Source organism: Bos grunniens, chromosome X, assembly GCF_055505025.1.
Source record: "Bos grunniens cultivar Pamir isolate PY7600 chromosome X, Bosgru_T2T1.0, whole genome shotgun sequence".
Classification (NCBI taxonomy): Eukaryota; Metazoa; Chordata; class Mammalia; order Artiodactyla; family Bovidae; genus Bos; species Bos grunniens.
In genome coordinates, this window is record NC_141194.1 from 128,900,926 (window position 1) to 128,921,100 (window position 20,175).

The window sequence follows — 20,175 nt, forward strand, 5'->3', positions numbered from 1 at the left end:
GTCCTCAGCTTCCCTCTTGTAAAATGGACAATCCAGTTCAGATGTCCAGCTTCTCTGTTGCTCCGATTTTGTGGCATCGTTGGTCCCAAAAGGAAGTAAGAGCCACTCCCTCTGCCCAGTGTTGGGCTTACGCATGTGCTGTTGCCACGTGCCTCTCAAGACGTTGCCAGCTTCAGGTCATATTTGATACACTTCAGTTCCCAGAACATGACCCAAGCCAGGCAGCGTTTCTGTGATCTTGGTACACCGCCACTACAGTCCATGCCCACTGAGTGATGAGCAGCCAGCAGAAGGCTCTATATAAAGTCCAAGGCCTTCTGGCTTCAGCTAAATGGTCAGAATTAAAATAACTACTCACACTTACAAAACATGGAAAATCCACCACCTCCTATTGACACTTTACTTTTACTCAATGGCCCGTCTCAGCATTTTATCCATGCCTTTTCCTGTTTCTCTGTATTTATTCTCCTAGTTCAGAATCTAGTTTCACAGCTTGTTGCTGGTAGCTTTATACCTTTGAAGTGTTTATCTTACCCTTTGCTTTAAACATCCTACATGAATTCCGTTAAGATGACAATTCTGTCCTTAGACTAAGCCTGTGTACATGTGTGCTAAGTCGCTTCAGTCATGTCCGACTCTTTGTGATCCTATGGAGTGTAACCTGCTGGGCTCCTCTGTCCATGGGATTCTTTAGGCAATAATACTGGAGAGGGTTGCCATGCCCTCCTCCAGGGAATCTTCCTGACCCAGGGATCGAACCCATATCTCTCATGTTTCCTGCATTGGCAGGTGGGTTCTTTACCACTAGCACCACCTGGGAGTCCTTAGACTAGGCTCAGTAGTTGGAAAGTTGCACCATCTTTGGAGTTTTCAGGCCTCTTTCTGGTTGGATCCATGTGTGAACTTCCACCAGCTCAACTCTGGTATTTTGAACAAGGTTAAATCATGTAACAACATACTGAATCCCTAGGTTGAAAAGGGCCCATTAGTTCATCCCACAACCCGTGTTTGATTAGCACCTAAGGCAGAGCTCTCACTAGGTTGCAAAGCAGACTATTTGGTTGCTGGACACCTCTGATTTTTAGAAAGTTCATTTTTTCAAAAGAAATTTACACAGGTAATCAAAATCTAATTGTACATCATCATGTAAAGCTTAAAAGATGACATTTGTCTCGTGATTCCATACCCCATAGTTAGTATTAAATATTTGATTGAAATCTTTCCACTTATTTTTTTTGCTTTGTATGTATATATTCACACACATGAGATTATAATGAATGTGTAAGTCTATAATATGAATCAGTCTTTGATAGGTTGAGCCTAAATCTGCCTTTCTGTAATTTCTACCCATCGTTCTTGGCCCTTCCATAATGATTAACATGAGAGTAAGACAATACCACTTTTCACATAGCTGTCTTTAATCAGTCAGTGACTCTTGCCTCTTCTGAGCTGGTTTCTTCAACTCATTCACCTGTTCCCTGCTCCAGCGGGTCAGTGGTCCTTTCATGCTGTTGTGCTGATCCGATCAGATCAAATTAGTTGCTCAGTCATGTCCAACTCTTTGCGACCCCATGGACTGCAGCACACCAGGCCTCCCTGTCCATCACCAACCCCCGGAGCTTGCTCAAACTCATGTCCATCGAGTTGGTGATGCCATCCAGCCATCTCATCTTCTGTCGTCCCCTTCTCCTCCTGCCCCCAATCCCTCCCAGCATCAGAGTCTTCCAATAAGTCAACTCTTCACATGAGGTGGCCAAAGTACTGGAGTTTCAGCTTTAGCATCATTCCTTCCAAAGAAATCCCAGGGCTGATCTCCTTCAGAATGGACTGGTTGGATCTCCTTGCAGTCCAAGGGACTGCTGAGCTCAAAGTGCAGCTGGAGCCTGTGCAGAATGGAGCATGGATTTTCAAGTTCCTACAGAGCCCAAGACCTCCACCTCCTTAGAATGTAGACACTTAGAGGCCACGTCACATTCTTCATGAAGGATGGGCTTGTAGCCAACTGAAACCCCCAGGTGATTTTGCATGAATAGCTGCCAAGCCAGGTCTCTTCCATCCCATACTCATGTAACTGATTTTTTTAAACCAAATTCCAAGGGCTTTTGATTTTACTTGTCTAGATATTGGGCCAGACAGTATACACTGTGTGTGAGATAGAGACAGAGAACAAGAACAGGGGGAGAAAATTTTCTTCTTGCCAAGGCCATACATTTTTGGAAGTCTTCTTTTGGAACGACTGTTGAGCCAGTCTATGTACCATACAAGAAAATCAGCCTCATTTCTTTATAGTCACACCTTGTTTGAAACCAAAAATAATGTTCTTCAGCTTGATCACCCACCTCATTCACTACATTTGCTGCCAAGTAGCTTTTAGCTGTTTCCAAAAATCTAATTTGCCTCCAAGAAACAAAGGCCTCCCTGAGAAGATTCCAAAGAATATGCTATGGGATATGGAGGAGTTTTCCCCCAAGGAAAAGTTCTACAGTATTTGAGGACACTGTACATCTTGGAAGGACACGGCATTAGTTTGAATATAAAAGGTCTGCTAGGTTTGCCAAGGAACCGACAAAATAAGCTCATTGCTTTTTATTCATTTTTATTTGTTTGGAAACATATATACTGGTTTTGAAAGTTTCACATTAAAAATAGATGGAAAAGAACAAAATGGCAGAGTAGGAAGACACAGATTTCACCTACTCCCCAACCAACACATCAAAAATACCTCTATATTTGGAGCAATCTCACTGAAAACTAACAAGACTAACATAAAGGCTCTTCTGCAACCAAGGCTAAAAGAAAGATCCACACAGAATCAGGTAGGAAGGGAAGAGACGTGATCAAGTCGGGATGTTTGCCCCTGGAAGAGGACACAGAATGGAGGGAGGGGGTGAAAAACACAGAGATCCTCACTGGGGAGGGAGCAGTTCCAGCCACACATTGGGCATATGCAGGCCTGGGAAGATGAGTCCCCTTAGCTACTTTGAAAACCAGTGGGACTAACAGGAGGGCTGTAAGAAACCTAGACTCTGCTAGTGAAGTGCATGCACACACTTGGCTTACTCCTGAAACAAGGCAGGAAAAGTGAAATTGTATGAGATTCTTTCTAGTTTCCCACGAACACTCCAACGAGCTCCCTAGCCTGAGCCACACATTCACTGTGCCCACTTGCTTCACCACGCAGCTCTACACTAGGGTAAAGGCTGCCATGAGAGGAGTGATCAATCATGAGGGAATGTGCCGACCCAGACCCAGAAGAGCATCTGAACAGCACAGGGGCAGCCATTACTGGTGCTTATAGAGTCAGCACATCAGAAGTGGTCCCAGACTCTGACTGGTCAGGTGGCCACAGACCAGGCCAGTAGACCCACACTATGTACCCATGCCTGGCCCCTCTTCCTGTAGGGAACCCTGGTTCCTCTAGGGCAAGGGTTCTGGTGCTGGGAGGAGGGAGAGCACACACTTAGAAGGAATGGAGCCAGCTTGGACACAAACTTTAGGGCTTCTGCTCCAGCAACGTGGGATCCAACCCCCACTCTAATAGGGTGTTTTTTGGCCACTAAGCAAAGTAGAAGATCATATCTGGCTCCGGTTCTAGCCCCTCTATCTCCAGCCCCACCTCCCACCATGGTGATAGCTGCCAGCACACCCTGAGTAAAGACATAACTCACATGCATGTCAGATTCAGCTCTCCCACCAAAGCCACTGGGCACATGCAGACGGCAGAGGGCCACTCCCACACAAGGACACACCTTCGGGACTACAACAGGTAACTCTTTCTTTGTCTAATTTCACAGAAACAGAGAAAGTTAAGCAAAATAAAAAGCAGAGAAATTTGTTTCAATTGACAAAACAGGAGAAAATCCCAGTAAAAAGAACTAGTGAAACAAAAATAACATAACCAGATAGAGTTCAAAGCATAAGTCATAGGAATGCTAACTGAATTAAAGAAAAGAATAGATGAACACAGTGAGAATTTTAACAAGGAACTAGAAACTATTAAAAAAAAAAAAGTGAAAAATACAATAAATGAAGTAAAAAACATACTCTGGTGGCTCAGATGATAAAGAAAAACACTAGAAGGAATTAATAAGACTAAATGATACAGAAGAACACATAAGTGATCTGGAAGATAGAACAGTGGAAAGGGTTCGTCGCTCAGTCAGGTCTGACTCTTTGCAACCCCATGGACTATAGCCCACCAGGCTCCTCTCTCTATGGAATTCTCCAGGCAAGAATACTGGAGTGGGTAGCAATTCCCTTCTGCAGGGGATCTCCTCAACCCAGGGATGGAACCTGGGTCTCCTGCATTGCAGGAAGATTCTTTACCATCTGAACCACCAAGGCAGTGGAAATGATCCAGTGATCCAATAAGAACAGCACAAAGGATTTTCCTGGTGATCAGTGGTTCAGAATCCACCTGCCAATGCAGGGGACACGGGTTTGATCCCTGGTATGGGAAGATTCCACCTGCTGTGGAATAACTAAGCCCTTGCACCACAACTATTCAGCCTGTGCTCTAGAGCCCGAGAGCCATAACTAAGGATAGTCCCCACCCGCCACAACGAGAGAGAGCCTGTGTGCAGCAACAAAGACCCAGCGTAGCCAAAACATCAACAAAACAAAACAGCAAACAGAAAAACAAATTTTAAAGAATGAGAATAGTTTAAGGGACATGGAAAAAGCAAGAGAGTTCCAGAAAAACATCTATTTCTGCTTTATTGACTATGCCAAAGCCTTTGACTGTGTGGATCACAATAAACTGTGGGAAATTCTGAAAGAGATGGGAATACCAGACCACCTGACCTGCCTCTTGAGAAATCTGTATGCAGGTCAGGAAGCAACAGTTAGAACTGGACATGGAACAACAGACTGGTTCCAAATCGGGAAAGGAGTACGTCAAGGCTGTATATTGTCACCCTGCTTATTTTACTTATATGCAGAGTACATCATGAGAAACGCTGGGCTGGAAGAAACACAAGCTGGAATCAAGATTGCTGGGAGAAATATCAAGAACCTCAGATATGCAGATGACACCACCCTTATGGCAGAAAGTGAAGAGGAACTAAAAAGCCTCTTGATGAAAGTGAAAGTGGAGAGTGAAAAAGTTGGCTTAAAGCTCAACATTCAGAAAACTAAGATCATGGCATCTGGTCCCATCACTTCATGGGAAATAGATAGGGAAACAGTGGAAACAATGTCAGATTTTATTTTTTTGTGCTCCAAAATCACTGCAGATGGTGACTGCAGCCATGAAATTAAAAGACGCTTACTCCTTGGAAGGAAAGTTATGTCTAACCTAGACAGCATATTCAAAAGCAGAGACATTACTTTGCCAACAAAGGTCCATCTAGTCAAGGCTATGGTTTTTCCTGTGGTCATGTATGGATATGCGAGTTGGACTGTGAAGAAAGCTGAGCTCTGAAGAATTTATGCTTTTGAACTGTGGTGTTGGAGAAGACTCTTGAGAGTCCCTTGGACTGCAAAGAGATCCAACCAGTCCATTCTGAAGGAGATCAGTCCTGGGTGTTCATGGGAAGGACTGATGCTGAAGCTGAAACTCCAGTACTTTGGCCACCTCATGTGAAGAGTTGACTCATTGGAAAAGACTCTGATGCTGGGAGGGATGGGGGGCAGGAGGAGAAGGGGACGACAGAGGATGAGATGGCTGGACGGCATCACTGACTCGATGGACGTGAGTCTGGGTGGACTCCGGGAGTTGGTGATGGACAGGGAGGCCTGGCGTGCTGCAATTCATGGGGTCGCAAAGAGTCGGACACGACTGAGTGACTGAACTGAACTGAACTGAAGCAATATAAAGTATACCAACATTTTCATTATAGGAGTCTTTAAAGGAGAAGAGAGAAAAAGGTGAAAAATATACTTTATGAAATTGGAATGGAAGAAATGAAACTGTCACTATTTGCAGATGAACTGATACTACATATATAAAACCCTACCATAAAACTACACAAATCAGCCATAATTATACATATGGCTGATTTGTGTTTTTGTACAGAAGAAACCAATACAGCATTGTAAAGCAATTTTCCCCTGATTAAAAATAAATTTAAAAATAAATAAAAGTTGAGAAAAATAAAATTAACAGTTAACAAAAAAGAGAAAATCCTAAAGTCTTCACCAGAAAGAGAAATCAAAGAAAAAAATATCCTGTTTAAGACTACATCAAAAAGAGTAAACTACCTAGATATAAAATTAACCAAGGATGCAAAAGGCCTATTCTCTGAAAACTATAAAACACTGATGAAGGAAATTGAGGACAGTACAAAGAAATGGGAAGATATACCCTGGGTTCACTGATTGGAAGAATTAATATTGTTAAAATGTCCCTATGCCCAAAGTAATCTATAGACTTAATGCAATCCCTATAAAAAAATTTCATATTTTTCAGAATTACAAATAACCCTAAAATTTACATAGAACCACAAAAGAGCCAAGATTTCCAATGCAACCTTGAGAGGAAAAAAAAAAAAAAAACAACAATAACAAAACTGGATGTATCATGCTCCCTAACTTAGACTATACAACAAAGCTACAGTAATTAAAACAGCATGGTACTGGCATAAAAACAGACACATAGATCAGTGAAACCAATAACCCAAAATAAATCGACTCATCTATGATCAATTAATCCACAGCAAAGGAGACAAGAATATACAAAGGGGAAAAGATAATTTCTTCAACAATTTCTACTGAGAAAATTGGACAGCCACACGTAAAACAATGAGATTCAAACATACCCTCATACCATATACAAAAATAAACTCAAAAGGCTTTAAAGACTTAAACGCAAGAGGGAAACCATAAAACTCCTAGGAGAGAACAGAGGCAGACTATTCATTGACATAAACTGTAGCAATGTTTTCTTGGATCAGTCTCCTAAGGTAAAAGAAATAAAAGCAAAAATAAATAAATGGGACCTAATTAAACATTAAAGGTTTAGCACAGAAAAGGAAACCACTGACAATACAAAAAGACAACCTATGGAATGACAGAATATTTGCAGGTCATGTGATGAACAAGAAGTTAATATACAAAATATACAAATAGCACAGACAACTCAATATGTAAAAAAAAAAAAAAAAAAAAAAACCGCAATCAAAAAATGGACAGAAGGCCCAAATAGACATTTTTCCAAAATAGACATACAGATGGCCAACAGACACATGAAAAAATGCTCAACATCACTAATTATTAGAGAAATGCAAATCAAAATCGCAATGTGATATCACCTCACACCTGTCAGAATGGCTATCATCAAAAAGTCTACAAATAACAAATGTTGGAGAGAATGTGGAGAAAAGGGAATATTGATACACTACTGGTGGGAATGTAAATTGGTACAGCCACTATGGAAAATAGTACTTAATATGAAGGTTCTTCAAAAAAATAAAAATAGAACTACCATAGGATCAAGCAATTCCAATCCTGGCAATATATACCCCCTAAAATGAAGACACTAATTTGAAAAAATAAATGCACCCCAATGTTCATTGCAGCATTATTCACCATAATCATGACATGGAAGCAATCCCTGCTCTCATGGGGATTCACATCTATTGGGGGAGACAAGAAATTACAATACAATATAAACATTAGAATAGAAGTATACACAGGATGTGAGGGAGAGCATAGAACGGGGAACATATTATGGTCAATGTCACTTTCTTCAAGGGATATAACCCTTGAAGAAAGTGTAGAAGAAAGCACAGAAATTTACATATGGCCGATTTGTGTTTTTGTGTGGAAGAAACCAATACAGCATTGTAAGGCAATTTTCCCCTGATTAAAAATGATGTAGAAACTGTAGAAATGCTCCAGATTACAAAGGAGACAGAGTGTCTTCGGCAGAGCAGTATGACACAGGTCCACAGTGGACCATGCACACGGCTATTGCATTATTGGCCATTGTGGGGCACCGTGGGACTCCAGGGTGCCCATCCACGAGACGGGAAACTTATGTGGAGCATACACAGAGCATGCAAGGATGGGCACAATAAAGGACAGAAATGGTAGGAACCTAACAGAAGCAGAAGAGATTAAGAAGATGTGGCAAGAAAATACAGAACTGTACAAAAAAGGCCTTAATGACCTGGATAACCACGATGATGTGGTCACTCACCTAGAGCCAGACATTCTGGAGTATAAACTCAGATAGGCTATAAACAATGCTAGTGGAGGTGATAGAATTACAGCTGAGCTATTTAAAATCCTAAAAGATGATGTATCAAAGTGAAAGAAAGTGAAGTTGCTCAGTCGTGTCTGACTCTTTGTGACCCCATGGACTGTAGCCTAGCAGGCTCCGCCATCCATGGGATCTTCCAGGCAAGAATACTGGTTGCCATTTCCTTCTCTAGGAGATCTTCCCGACCCAGGGGTTGAACCTGGGTCTCCCGCATTGTAGGCAGATGCTTTGCTACACTAAACATGCCACCAAATCTGGAAAACTCAGCAATGGCCACAGGACTGGAAAAGGTCAGTTTTCATTCCAATCCCAAAGAAAGACAATGCCAAAAAATGTTCAAACTACAGCACAATTGTGCTTGTTTCACATGCTAGCAAGGTAATACTCAAAATCCTTCATGCTAGGCTTCAACAGTATGTGAACTGAGAACTTCCAGATGTATAAGCTGGGTTTAGGAAAAGCAGAGAAACCAGAGATAAAATTGCTAACATCTGCTGGATCCTAGAGAAAGCAAGGGAATTCCAGAGAAACATCTACTTCTGTTTCATTGACTATGCTAAAGCCTTTGACTGTGTGGATCACAACAAACTGTGGGAAATTATTCAAGAGATGGGAATACCAGACCGTCACCTTACCTGCCTCCAAAAAAACCTGTATGCAGGTCAAGAAGCAACAGTTAGGACCGGACATGGAACAACAGACTGGTTACAAATTGGGAAAGGAGTACGTCAAGGGTACATGTTGTCACCATGTTTATTTAACTTATATGCAGCATACATCATGTGAAATTCCAGGCTGGATGACTCACAAGCTGGAATCCAAATTGCTGGGAGAAATATCAACAAACTCAGATATATAGATGATACAACTCTAATGGCAGAAAGTGAAGAGGAACTAAAGAGCCTCTTGATGAGGGTGAAATGAGAGTGAAAAGGTTGGCTTAAAATTCAACATTCAAAAACTAAAATCATGGCATCCAGTCTCATCACTTCATGGCAAATAGATGGGAGCGGGGAAATGGAAACAGTGGCAGATTTTATTTCCTTGGGCTCCAAAATCACTGCAGATGGTGACTGCAACCATGAAATTAAAAGATGCTTGCTACTTGGAAGAAAAGGCATGGCAAACCTAGACAGAGTATTAAAAAACAGAGATATCACTTTGCCAACAAAGGTCCCTATAGTCAAAGTTATGATTTTTCTAGTAGTCATGTATGAATGTGAGAGTTGGACCATAAAGAAGGCTGAGTGCCGAAGAATTGATCCTTTCAAACTGTGGTGCTCAAGAAGACTCTTGAGATTCCTTTGGACACCAAGGAGGTCAAACCAGTCAGTCCTAAAGGAAATCAACCCTGAATACTCACTGGAAAAACTGATGCTGAAGCTGAAGCTCCAATACTTCAGCCACCTGATGCGAAGAGCCAACTCATTGGAAAAGACCCTGATGCTGGGAAAGATTGAAGGCAGGAGGAGAAGGGGACGACAGAGGATGAGATGGTTGGATGGTATTGCTGACTCAATGGACATGAGTTTGAGCAAGCTCTGGGAGATAGTGAAGGACAGGGAAGCCTGGCGTGCTGCAGTCCGTGGGGCTGCATAGAGTCAGACGTGACTTAGTGACTGAACAACACAGAGCACCACATAGTGGTTAGAAACAATGAGAAGTATTCACAGCCAGCAGGATGAGTCTATCTCAAAAGCGCAATATGGACAAAAAAGCAAGACACCGAATGGACTATATCACATCTAACCTTTGCAATGAATGAAGATATATTCACAGAAGACAATACACATTTTACAAAAAAAGTACACACTAAAAAGCATACACTGAGCATGTTAGAATGGTTGCCTTTGTATGGAGGGGAGTGGGCTTTGGGAATAAAAAGGAATAAATAAGTCAAACAGAGCAAGAAAAAGAGCCTTGTCTTGACCAACTCTGATGATATACAGTGAACTGAGCAGTTATCTTTAACTCAACCTTTTGTACCCGAGGTCACAAACAGAACCAAACTTGAAGAAGAGAGGGAAAGAGGGAGGCTTAGAATTTTGGGAGAAACATCTCTCCAAGGCCTGGCATAGAGTAGGTGCTCAGTAAATACATATTGAGAGAATGAACAAATGAGCAGTCCACACGTTCTACCTCAGGTCACTTGAAAGTATTGGCTAAGCAAGTGTGCTTTCAATCATGTGGCGTGTGGAGGTGATTCAGAAGTGACCCATAGAATCCCCGAAGTTTCAGTTTGAGACAATATATTTAAGAGCTCCTTCAGACAGATAATTATTGCTTTCTTTTGGGGTGAAAATCCCATTTCCAGTACCCTTAGGCAAGGGAACTGTAATATTTATTCTGCTTTATTAGAGTCTTGAACTCATAGAGATAGATGATGAACATTAACTCCCTCATTTTACCAATGTAGAAACGGAGGCCCAGAGAGGCTAGGGGACATGCATAAAGTCACACAGCAAGGTAAGTGCAAAGTCAGTACTGATTCAACCAGAGCCTCTCCCATCACATTATATATACCGTCACCTGGAAAGAGCAGAATTAACAAATGGTTACACTGGAGAGCTAGAGTCAAGGCTGAAGTTTCTTGAAATCTGTGTGCATATAGAGTTAGTTATACTGATCTTCATTTTGATCCTAGTGTGAGTTCAAAAAAAAAAATCTCTTATCTAACAAAACACATTGCCCTTCCAAATGAATGCGTTCAAGCCAGGGCCTGCTTCTAGACGCTTTGTGTTGCCCTTACAAATTGGAACCTGGGGTGCGGGAATTCCATCCTCCTCAGGAAGACTCCCTGGCACAACGGCTCCATTGTTCTCCTCTCTCACACTGTTTGGTTTCATGCCTTTGCTGTAAGATGTTAGGTATTTATTTTGTTTTGTTGGCGCTTTTGTGATCAGTCTAGACATGGGCCTCCATGGAACCATCCAGGAGGCAGATAAATCTCCCACGGTGGAACTGGGGAACCCCCTTGGTGCTGTTCTCTCAGGGAAGGAAGGGCGGCAGCTCCTGGTCACCCAGCTCCCCAGCCAAAAATTCATGAAAACGACCGCAGGATGGACTGAATTCACTAACAGAGGAGGTAGGAAGTGTTCCATCTCTAAAAATATTCCCAGTCCCGTAGTAATCCTCACTTGGTCCTTGGGATGAATTTGCTGCCCACATTTTTGTCTTAGCCAGAGCACTCAACACTGTCTCACTGGAGATGAAAAGTCTCTTTTTTGCATGGATCACAGAGACTGCGTTCTTACATGTCTCCACAATGGAGGATCTGAAGATCTGACTTAACCCTAGATAAGCAAAGATACATATTAAGACAAAAATACAGGGGGAGGGCAAAGCTGACTCAGATTGAATAGAGGTGGGTTTTATTTCGACTCTCTTGATGCGAACTGTTTTGGATTCTTATACTATCACAGAACAAACAGAAGCATGACAACTGTTTCACAATTTACAGGGCTGATTACTTTTGCCATTAGGGTACAGTGCTGATAGATAGTAACAATTTTTTACCCTTCCGGAAATTAAAAAAATGTACACCCTTCTCCTATGGCCTCCCCCAACACCACACTGCCAACAGGAGAAGCTTCTAGGGCATTGAGAATTCCAAATAAAAATGGTCTTAGGCTTGCAGTCAATAAAATCATTTAGCCTGGGATCTGCCACCGCACTGAGGTCCACCCCTTACACACAGCAGCACCATAGATGTTTGTGGCATGAACATCAATTTGAGTGGCCGGATCCCTGGCAGGTAACGTGGAAACTATTCACTTTCCCTCAGACAACAGTACCACAGATTCCCACGTCTATACAGCAAGGCCACCAAGCACCAGCCACATGGAACATTGACCATAAGCTTCAAGTCTGACCTCCTACTGATGGAGCATGTATCAGTAACCTAGGGCACACTTACCTTGGAATAATATCGTCTTGTGTTCTGCCCTTTTACCAACAAGAAAGTTTTATTCTCCCACAGTTTTCTAGAACTTGTTTATGGTTATAGTTGCAAAACTATTACACGGCAAAAGTATTGTTTAGGAGCAACACCAAAAATACGGCTACTTCCAAATGGCCATGGGACTGTCTAAACTTCTCTTTATGCCCTATTTAGAGTGATCAGAGTCCTCAACCATCAAAGAGTCAATGCTTTCTCCATATGCCTTCCTTCAGTGTGTTTCACTGTATTTTAATTCTGGGAATATCAGGAAGCTGTGTATATACATACACAAAACAAAAATGGCATATTTAGTTTTGCCAAATCTATAATTATAAAGAGTTTACCACATTATAACTTGTTCAGTCTAGAAGCTGCTAGTTAAAGGTTGTCTTTCCATTATAATGAATATTTAAAACACAGTTCTGGCTCCCAACAAATTAGAATCTGTCCGAAATATATTGCCACACCCCTCCTTTCCAAGGGTAAACTTCCATCTCTTTAGTTCCTTAAATTTGCTGACAAACTTTGGTATTCCCTGTGCCATCAAAACGGTTATATCTAGTGTTGATGAGCTAAGTTCCTGTGATTTCAGAGGCCCCTGTAGTCCTACCTCACTGGATCATATAAAATCTATGATTCCCCAGCATGGGTCCCTCACCTGGTTTTGAGAAACCTATAGAAAACTGAAGAAGTTTTAGTTAGCAACTTCTCACTGCCTATCATCAGGTCAGCCAAAGAGTATCAACAAAAACATTTTGGTAGATTTTAAAAGTTCTCATAAGGGACAAAAATGTAACTTTAGGAGCTGATGGATGTTATCTAAACGTATTGTGATCACTCATTTATCTATACATATATTCATCACGCTGTACACCTTAAACTTGGACAATGTTATATGTCAACTAGAACTCAATAAAACTGGGGTAAAAAGAATATTAAGTATTACTTCAAGCCCTGTACTGCTTACTGTCAGGCTCGTCCTGAGGCTCACATAGGGAAATGGACAGGAAAATCTTTTAAATGGCTTGACACATCCATTGGAGGTTTTTGAAAAAAGAACTACCACATTTTTGGTGGGAAGAGAGCACTGTGCTTTGCCCCATGAGAGCAGGAAGCTGTCAGCTCTCTTAGGCCTTTGTAACTGCCTAGTGTCACCTGACTTACGCAGGCCCCTACCTGTCAGGATGAGAGCTCTCCTCAGCCTCAAATGGGCAGTGGTCCTCATATCAAAAGAATCTCTTAGAGACATCACTTGAAAAGGCTTACAGCTTCAGAACCTTTGCCCTCCTCATCCTCTTCCGAGCATTTCACACTTGAAGTTGAGAGGACACCTTCAGAAGGAAGAGAACAAGATGGATATGAAGAATTGAATACTCTGGCTTCTTTTGATCCCAAGAATCAATGTTCCTTTTGAAGGAAACATTACTGAAAACTCATGAATGACCAAGGCCAAGAGCCTGCATGACCACTGCAAAACATTGTTCTTAATCAATCCTGCCTCATCTCTTATTTCTCCTGAAAGAGCCTTTTTAAAGCCTCACCGGTGGTCTTATTCCACCTGACAATGCAATAAAAATTCAGTCCCCTATATTTTGTATTTAGGGGCTCAGGTCCTGCGAGGTATTTTCCAACATCTCTCTCACTGGGCACTCTTGCGTTACCCCCTAGCTAGGGCAGGAGGAAAGGCCCAAGGGGCTGCCTATCCATGACAGTCACCCGAAGGAGACAGGCAAATCCACTTGTCACCGGTCAACTCTGGTCATGGTCTAGGTTTTTCAGAATGCTTTTGTTCATTATAAAGCCATCAGCGGTTCAGGGATATGTGTGTACAGCAGGACTTTGGGAGGGGAATGAGGAGCCTCTAAAGATGAGGTTAGAAAGAGCCAAACTGTGAGGAAAGCTTAGGCTTCCCAAGCATTGACTAGAACCATTGAAGCCTGTGCTCTGAGATGGCCACAGACACAAGGACAAAGGTACTCATATTTTCTAAGCACCTGTCAGATCTTCAGTTCAGTTCAGTCACTCAGTAGTGTCTGACCCTTTGTGATCCCATGGACTGCAGCACGCAGGGTTCCCTGTCCATCATCAACTCCTGGAGTTTACTCAAACTCATGTTCATTGAGTCAGTGATGCCATCCAACCATCTCATCCTCAGTTGTCCCCTTCTCCTCCCACTTTCAATCTTGCCCAGCATCAGGGTCTTTTCAAATGAGTCAGTGCTGCACATCAGGTGGCCAAACTATTGGAGTTTCAGCTTCAACATCAGTCCTTCCAATGAATATTCAGGACTGATTTCCTTTAGCATGGACTGGTTGGATCTCCTTGCAGTCCAAGGGACTCTGAAGAGTCTTCTCCAACACCACACTTCAAAAGCATTAATTCTTCAGCACTCAGCTTTCTTTATGGTCCAACTCTCACATCCATACATGACTACTGGAAAAACCATAGGCTTGACTAGACGGACCTTTGTTGGCAAAGTAATATCTCTGCTTTTTAATATGCTGTCTAGGTTGGTGATAACTTTCCTTCCAAGGAGTAAGCATCTTTTAATTTCATGGCTGCAATCACCAACTGCAGTGATTTTGGAGCCCAGAAAAATAAAGTCAGCCACTGTTTCCACTGTTTCCCCATCTATTTGCCATGAAGTGATGGGACCGGAGGCCATGATCTTAGTTTTCTGAATGTTGAGTTTTAAGCCAACTTTTTCACTTTCATCAAGATGCTCTTCAGTTTTTCTTCCCTTTCTGCCATAAGGGTGGTGTCATCTGCATATCTGAGGTTATTGATGTTTCTCCCTGCAATCTTGATTCCAGCTTGTGGTTCATCCAGTCCAGCATTTCTCATGATGTACTCTGCATATAAGTTAAATAAGCAGGGTGACAATATACAGCCTTGACGTACTCCTTTCCCGATTTGGAACCAGTCTGTTGTTCCATGTCCAGTTCTAACTCTTGCTTCTTGACCTGCATACACATTTCTCAGGAGGCAGGCCAGGTGGTCTGGTATTCCCATCTCTTTCAGAATTTTCCACAGTTTATGGTGATCCACACAGTCAAAGGCTTTGGCATAGTCAATAAAGCAGAAGTAGATGTTTTTCTGGAACTCTCTTGCTTGTTTGATGATCCAATGGATGTTGTCAATTTGATCTCTGGTTCCTCTGCCTTTTCTAAATTCAGCTTGAACATGTGGAAGCTCACGGTTCACGTACTACTGAAGCCTGGCTTGGAGAATTTTGAGCATTACTTTGCTCATGTGTGAGATGAATGCAATTGTGCGGTAGTTTGAGCATTCTTTGGCATTGCCTTTCTTTGGGATTGGAATGAAAACTGACCTTTTCCAGTCCTGTGGCCACTGCTGAGTTTTCCAAATGTGCTGGCATATTGAGTGCAGCACTTTTACAGCATCATGTTTCAGGATTTGAAATAGCTCAGCTGGAATTCCATCACCTCCACTAGCTTTGTTCATAGTGATACTTTCTAAGGCCCACTTGACTTCACATTCCAGGATATTTGGCTCTATGAGAGTGATCACACCATCGTGATTATCTGGGTTGTGAAGATCTTTTTTGTATAGTTCTGTGTATTCTTGCCACCTCTTCTTAATATCTTCTGCTTCTATTAGGTCCATACCATTTCTGTCCTTTATTGAGCCCATCTTTGCATGAAATGTTCCCTTGGTATACTCTAATTTTCTTGCAGAGATCTCTAGTCTTTCCCATTCTATTGTTTTCCTCTATTTCTTTGCATTGATTGCTGAGGAAGGCTCTCTTATCTCTCCTTGCTATTCTTTGGAACTCTGCATTCAAATGGGTATATCTTTCCTTTTCTCCTTTGCCTTTTGCTTCTCTTCTTTTCATAGCTATTCTTAAGGCCTCCTCAGACAACCATTTTGCCTTTTTGCATTTCTTTTTCTTGGGGATGGTCTTGATCACTGCCTCCTGTACAATGTCACAAACCTCCGTCCATAGTTCATCAGGCACTCTGTCTATCAGCTCTTGTCCCTTAATCTATTTCTCACTTCTACTGTATAATCGTAAGGGATTTGATTTAGGTCATACCTGAATGATCTAGTGGTTTTCCCTATTTCTTCAATTTAAGTCTGAATTTGGCAATAAGGAGTTCATGATCTGAGCCACAGCCATCTCCTGGTCTTGCTTTTGCTGACTGTATAGAGCTTCTCCATCTTTGGCTGCAAAGAATATAATCAATCTGATTTTGGTGTTGACCATCTCGTGATGTCCATGTGTGGAGTCTTCTCTTGTGTTGTTGGAAGAAGGTGTTTGCAATGACCAGTGCATTCTCTTGGCAGAACTCTATTAGCCTTTGCCCTGTTTCATTCTGTACTCCAAGGCCAAATTTGCCTGCTACTCCAGGTATTTCTTGACTTCCTACTTTGGAATTCCAGTCCCCTATAATGAAAAAGATATCTTTTTTTTTTTTGGTGTTTAGTTATAGAAGGTCTTGTAGGTCTTCATAGAATTGTTCAGCTTCTTCAGCATTACTGGTTGGGGCATAGGCTTGGATTACCATGATATTGAATTGTTTGCCTTGGAAACAAACAGAGATCATTCTGTCGTTTTTGAGATTGCATCCAAGTACTGAATTTTGGACTCTTTTGTTGACCATGATGGCTACTCCATTTCTTCTAAGGGATTCCTGCCTGCAGTAGTAGATATAATGGTCACCTGAGTTAAATTCACCCATTCCAGTCCATTTGAGTTTGCTGATTCCTAGAATGTCGATGCCATCTCCTGTTTGACCACTTCCAATTTGCCTTGATTCATGGACCTAACATTCCAGGTTCCTATGCAATATTGCTCTTTACAACATCGGACCTTGCTTCCGTCACCAGTCACATCCACAACTGGGTGTTGTTTTTGCTCTGGCTCCGTCTCTTCATTCTTTCTGGAGTTATTTCTCCACTGATCTCCAATAGCATATTGGGCATCTACCAACTGGGGATATTCATCTTTCAGCGTCCTATCTTTTTGCCTTTTCATACTGTTCATGGGGTTCTCAAGTAAGAATACTGAAGTGGTTTGCCATTCCCTTCTCCAGTGGAGCACATTTTGTCAGAACTCTCCACCGTGACCTGTTCATCTTGGGTGGCCCTACAGGGCATGGCTCATAGTTTCATTGAGTTAGACAAGACTGTGGTCCATGTGAGCAGATTGGTTAGTTTTCTGTGACTGTGGTTTTCAGTCTGTCTGCCCTTTGATGGAGAAGGATAAGAGGCTTACGGAAGCTTCCTGGTGGGAGAGACTGACTGAGGGGGAAACTGGGTCTTGTTCTGATGGGCGGGGCCACGCTCAGTAATTCTTTAATCCAATTTTCTGTTGATGGGCTATGTTCCCTCCCTGTTGTTTGACCTGAGGCCAAACTATGGTGGAGGTAATGAAGATAATGGTGACCTCCTTCCAAAGGTCCCATGCAGGCACTGCTGCACTCAGTGCCCCCAACCCTGTAGCAGGCCATTGCCGACCCCGGCCTCTGCCGAGACTCCTGGACACTCACGGCCAAGTCTGGGTCAGTCTCTTGTGGGGTCACTGCTCCTTTCTCCTGGGTCCTGGTGTGTAGAAGGTTCTGTTTGTGCCCTCCAAGAGTCTGTTTCCCCAGTCCTCTGTAAGTTCTGGCGGCTCTATGGTGGGGTTAATGGCAACCTCTTCCAAGAGGGCTTATGCCACACCCGAGTCTGCTGCACCCAGAGCCCCTGTCCCTGCAGCAGTCCACTGCTGACCCGTACCTCCACAGGAGACACTCAAACATGGTTCTGTCTCAGTCTCTGTGGGGTCTCTGGGTCCTGGTACACACAAGGTTTGTTTGAGCCCTCTGAGCGTCTCTGGCGGGTATGGGGTTTGATTCTAAACATGATTTCGCCCCTCCTACCATCTTGATGAGGCTTCTCCTTTGCCCTTCAACATGGGGTATCTCCTCAAAGTCACTCTAGCACTGCGCAGCTGCCATTCCAGAACCTGCTGTCTTGCTGGGGCTTCTCTGCCTTTAGACCTGGGATATCTCCTCACAGCCACTCCAGCACCACACAGCTGCCACTCCAGCACTGCGCAGCCACTGCTCCAGGTCTAGCCACCCACTGAATTCAAATGAGAGCTTCAGGTACAGAGTCACTTTGCCCAGCAGTGAGGTAGGATATCCACCTGCCACCAGAAGGAGCCTGCAGCTCACACAACAAAGCTCCATGGTGACTCCCTCCTCCCTGCTTGGCTCTGCTGATCGCCAGTTCCCCTTCCTGGCCAGCAGCCCATAGGCCCTGCCCCTGTGGCTTCAGAGAACACTTTTAGGCCTGGTCTGTGCCCTGAAGGAGGGATTCACAGATCTTCTCATGTGGTCTGGCCCAGGCCCTTCCAGAAGCTATACTTCCAGGTGGGATGGAGTCCATCCACCAATGCAGCTCAGCCCAAAGGTCTTCTGAGGGTCCCATTTTGCTTTTGACCTTAAGCTCTAAAAGGCAAGGTAGAGTACCAGAACCTGACATCCTCAGAGGCGCCATCCATCACGTCCCTGTAAGTCCAGATGAAACCGAAGTCTTCGGAGCCGGCAGGCAGCCAGGCTTGGTTTCATGCGCTTCCACATTCTTCTTCTCTAAGATGTTTCCGGAAGCTGCAGAGCTTAGTGTTTCTGATCCAAAAATCTTCTGGCATTTTTTATTTGTAATAATTCCAAACCCACTGAACATTCTTGTAACAACTGAGATTTGGGAGTGAGAGTGGAAAAAAAGGATCAGTGAAATGATGAGGGGCCTACTCACTGTTAGATGCTAGATTTCAAAGGGAAAGGAATTTGATGGCCCTGTTTGAGCTCCCAGGAAGTGTTGATCTCCTGCCTGAAGCCCCACAAGGGTTTTTTATTGTGGATCAGGGTAGCGGCAGGTATGGGACTCAGGGCTATGATCCAGCAAGAGTTTGGCAGGTCTGGGAGGAAGTGCCCAGATGCCTCTCAAACCTGGGTACCTTATTCTCAGCCTTTCCTCCTCTACACGTTGCAGCCAGGAGCAGAGCAGGCAGGCCCTTGAGGTCAACTAGTCCAGTCCCCTCAGCTAATAGAAGGGGAAAGTAAGGCCTTGGGGTGAGGGACCTTGGGATTGTTCTAGAGCCTAGGGCCTCCTGGCTCCAGTCCAGGGCTCTCTTGGTCCTAGCCCATAGTAGGATCAAAAACAAAATCACATCTGCCAAGTTACAGTCTAGAGCTTTCTCCATCTTACGAGTCCCTGACTTCTAACCCCTCCTATCACCAGTCCTTGTGACAAGAATCAGACCAATAAACACCTTGTAGAATCCTTAAATCGCCTAGAAACTGGAAGACAGGTGCAAGGGCAGTGAATAGAGAGCTTATTAGAATCGGTGTTCCCTACGAGTCCTAACAGACATGAATTTTCCTTAGAGAAACAGATGGAGATTCATTTCAAGGGCCATGAAGAAGAAAAAACACATTTGCTCAAATGGCATGGTCTTTTTCTTCTGCAATGACTCAAGCTCATGCTCCTGCCCCATCCCCTGTGAGCTCACAAATGTGCATGTCTGTAGATCTGCCTTTCCCATTGCTCAGCCCTTATTATAGGGAGGGAGGATTCAACTGCTGATTCCAAAAACTATTTTCCAAGAATAACAGCATATCTGGCCCAGCACAAGGCTTTCACTTCCACTTGCTGGCAAAATATGGAGGCTGGGCATTCCCTTTTATCCATCCCTGTCACTGAGGCTTGGCCCAGGCCCTTTGGAAATCTCAGCTCCAGGAGGGGTTCACACATTCAGTTCTTAGAACCAAAAGGAGAGGTTGACAAAAGCAGGGCAGTGTAAGTGAAGAGAAACCAACACCCCCCCTACAGTAGGAGCTAATTGGATTGGAAACATAACTCTGGCAAGACTAAGTTATGGGGCCACAAGGATTTGGCTCAACTAGGGCCTCAGGAAACCTTTTCCAGAGGCCTGCTGGCTCCTGGAGTATAGAGAACCCTGCCCGAGAAGTTGTGGGGAGAAACTGAGCTCCTCCAGACACTGTAAATCCATCTGACCTAG

General features: G+C 43.3%; 1 long non-coding RNA gene across 8 annotated transcripts in view; it reads right to left on the reverse strand.

The window, feature by feature from the left end:
• LOC147341394 (uncharacterized) overlaps positions 1 to 20,175 on the reverse strand; it is an 81,310-nt gene that overhangs the window by 1,667 nt on the left and 59,468 nt on the right. For 5 of the 8 annotated variants that reach the window (XR_015159634.1, XR_015159633.1, XR_015159626.1 and 2 more), the window contains 2 exons: positions 13,320 to 13,474; positions 10,854 to 11,496 (listed from right to left, as the gene is read on the reverse strand). The exons of 1 other annotated variant lie outside the window; for it this stretch is intronic. This is a non-coding gene — a long non-coding RNA (uncharacterized LOC147341394). Of the gene's footprint in view, positions 1 to 10,853; positions 11,497 to 13,319; positions 13,475 to 20,175 lie in introns of those variants that run through there. 2 more of the 8 variants (XR_015159640.1, XR_015159632.1) reach the window with 1 other exon arrangement.